General features: G+C 32.7%; 1 pseudogene; it reads right to left on the bottom strand.

Moving 5' to 3' along the window:
- Positions 1-943: 943 nt before the first annotated feature.
- LOC149217149 (5S ribosomal RNA) lies at positions 944-1,062 on the bottom strand (annotated as a pseudogene).
- Positions 1,063-3,606: the final 2,544 nt, after the last annotated feature.

Raw genomic sequence — 3,606 nt, 5'->3', positions numbered from 1 at the left:
TTGTTCAAAAGGTTTCTTTGTTCATGTCAAACTGGGAATCCGACATCTTGACCGACTGGTCTGATTTCTCTTCTATCTTGGGTGGTAGTCATGTAGTTTATCATTTTCCCAACAATACATCCAATGAAAGTCACTCCTAAGAACTGCTCATATCCACCTTTCACCATTCTGAATATTACATCAGTCGAATTTGAGTTGAGCCTCTACACTACACTCATCTATCTGATTCTTGGGTATGTATTATTTCATATGTTTATTTTGAAAAACACATTCCAAAAATTTCCTCCCGAGATCCACGTGGCCTATTTTATTTCTCCGTTTCAATTCCTTGGTCTCGGAATCTCTTAAATTCATGTTAAGTTATTAGTGTATTTGAGTTTCTGATACCACGTTTATGTCTGATAGTAATCTCAAGTTTCCTTTTTCTCATTTAAAGGATTTACGAGAAATATTTTCCATATCGATTTGTTATCATAAATCAATTTAATTTTCTTCCTGAGATTTCCTTTTCACCTCTTTCCATCTCAGACTCCTTTTCTTGGAAGCTTATTTTTACAGACAAATGTAAGTGCTCTTGAAATAAATTTCACAAAACTTTAAGTTATTTTCTTATCAAAACTAAAGTTTTGTTTTTTTTTTTTTTTTTTTTGTTTGTTTGTTTGTTTGTTTGTTTTTTTCTTTTTTCTTTTTTCTTTTTTCTTTTTTCTTTTTTCTTTTTAAAAGAGGAATCGACAATTGGAACAACCTCGTAACTCGCGTAACACGGGGTCAATTTTGACCACTACCACTATAACCCCTGGGAACTACTCCCTCCCCTCTCCACAACTCCGAGCTGGTTCGGGGGATTTGAACTCATGACCTTCAGTACAGAGCCCACCTTTCTAATGAACTTCACCGCATTGTGATTACCAACTCGCCTACCCCCGTGGGGCTAAAAGGGGGGAGGGTGCAACACTAGGACTTCCCGAGAGGTCACCCATCTCAGTACTAGTCTAGCCCAAGTGCGCTTAACTGTGGAGTTATGATGGGATCCGGTGCATTAACATTGGTATGATCGCACCTCATATCAAAACTAAAGTTATCGAAACTATTTTATAAAATTATTACGAAATTGTTTACCTTTGATGTTTGAATGCCTAATGTACCGAAAAGGTAGTATCCACATGTGATACATTAAAAGCATTCACTATTTGGTATGTTTCATATAATAAGTTTTATTTATGAAAAGTTAAGAAATAATTTTGTTCTAAGGTATTGCTTCCCAATCCTTTCCTTTAATATTTAAGGTGTCTATATATCTGTACTTTCGATATCGAAAGTGAAATTCAATTAAACTTTCAAAAAGGAATTTCGCTGAGGTTAGTTTTCCAATGTTTCACATTAAGCCTTTAGTTTATTGGCACCCTCCATATCGAGACCTCTTCTAAAATTGTTATGAGATGTTATCTATCCGAAATTTAGTTTCCTGATAGACCTTTTCTTTTATATTTAAATATTTTTATTGGAACATATTATATCGGGGGTCTAGTGTATCATAAAGTATTTTTTACAACTCAAGAGAAATGAACTTCCGAAAAAAAAAATTGTATAATAAAATATTTATATTGGAGCCTCTCTATTTTGGGGCATTGGAATATTGTGACTTTATTTCAAATCCATTCCCAATATTTCCACTCTAAAATCCAACGTGGAAAGTGTCTCGTGGTTTGACATCCTTTCACTTAAAGTGATATAAGAGAGGTTTGGGTCCCTGGCATATCAAAGAAATGAAGAAGGGTGATAAGGCAAAGAAAAAGGCACCCTTGAGCAGCTACTAGGGTAATCCAGCTAGCTGGTAAGTAAATTCAGAACATGCAAAGGTAATGGATCATGCTTAATTTATGTTTGAAATTTTTTATATATTTCTCTATATTTATCATGCAAAGTTTCAGGTCCTCTCCTTATACCCACGAACCATTGTTACATAGTTTGGGACTTGGTTTTAGAATTTATTAAGATCTTGGAGTTGATATGAAATCTAATAAATAAAGAGAACACTTGTTGCTGAAATTAATAAAGAAACACATATTCATTCTCATTTCTGATGGATTTGGTTTACTTTTGAGTCCTTGAACATGAGATATCAATTTTCTAGCTTTACTACTTGCTTTAATTTAGATTTAATAAGTTATGATTTTTGGGCCAACGAAAACTTGCAAGAGTACAACTTCTTCATGGTTTTAATTCCAATCACAACAAAAGGTTATCTTTTGTTCAAGAAAATCGCTATCCCTCAGGTAAAAGTTTAACAAAATTCTTCATATGGTAAAATTCATATGCCCACTTTCATCCTTTTCCTTTTCTTTACATTTTGTTTCAGTTTTGTATTTATTTTTACTGATCTTAAACTATGTTTTCTAGGACTTCAAGAATTTTTCACACTCCTACTCGCTTAGATTCGAAACTCATTCTCCTTGTTGTTTATTTTCGAATATTTGGAAGGTGAGAAAGGATGTTCATCAATTAATTAAATTGGGGAGTCCCTGAACCTTTAGCTTGTTTTACACGAATTTCTTTTATCAAAAAATTGTTAAGATGTTCTCATGTACGCTTTGTCGACACCAAAATTTGCAATGGAGATAAACTTCTTATTTGGCTTAATTTCACCTCATGGATGTTATTCACCTTACAGTTTGAAAGCCTATTTTCGTATAACGCTACAAGGTAAAAATCTTTCAAATATCAGCATAAGATGAACACATCCACAATTTTCTTATTTTAATTTTTTTTGATACATCTTTCTAATTATTCTTGCTGGGGTTGTTTTTAATTTGGCCTTTTCCTTCATTTTTCGTTTCCTATTTGATATTTTTGGAGCTTGCTTCTTTCGTCTTTCGCTTCAATTTGGATTTCTTTTCCCTTTTTTATATTGGTTATGGTTTTATTTTGGTGATTCCCTCAAGATTTTTTTGGAAGGAACTTTTCTCACTCAACATTGGTCATAATACATGTGAAATTTTCTTTGTCTATTTCAATTGGTTTTAGTTACCTTCAAGAGATATTTTTTGGAATCCTAAAGGCATATTTCTTTAAATATTTTTCATGGAGTAACAAACATCCTTTTTAAGTGATATATTTCATATTTTCAAGGAAATAATTGACTTGAGTTTAATTCAATGGCTCCTTCCCATCCATCCACCTTATAAAATCCTTTGAGTTAATAGTCACGGGGAAAGATATGGAGCCAACATTATATAAGCATTATATGAATTAGCTTATGTCTATTTTACCATTCCACATCTTTCACTCAGGTACATCATAAACATATCACAAATGTGCTTATTGATGACTCCCATCAATAGGTATATCTTGAAGTTCATTTTGCTATCCTCTAGCCTTAAAACATCATTTTCTCACATTTATTCACATTTTTTTTTATAATATGCTTAGTAAGAAGAGTAAAATGTGTTTGTCATAATATTTTGTCTAATGTGATTAAATTGCATGAAATGAAGCATTTTTTAGGCATTTACTATCCAAGGGATTGATGAAGACAATCAGGAGGGAATCTAGGGAGGCTTGCCCACCTCCTTAAATGTCTAATTCAGCTTAAGATCACCAAATCCT

This window comes from Pinus tabuliformis, chromosome 1_1, assembly GCF_031772625.1.
Source record: "Pinus tabuliformis cultivar Carrire ecotype Pingquan chromosome 1_1, CPIR1, whole genome shotgun sequence".
NCBI lineage: Eukaryota > Viridiplantae > Streptophyta > Pinopsida > Pinales > Pinaceae > Pinus > Pinus tabuliformis.
The sequence above is the reverse complement of the archived record's forward strand: the minus strand, read 5'-3'. Positions and strand labels throughout refer to the sequence as shown.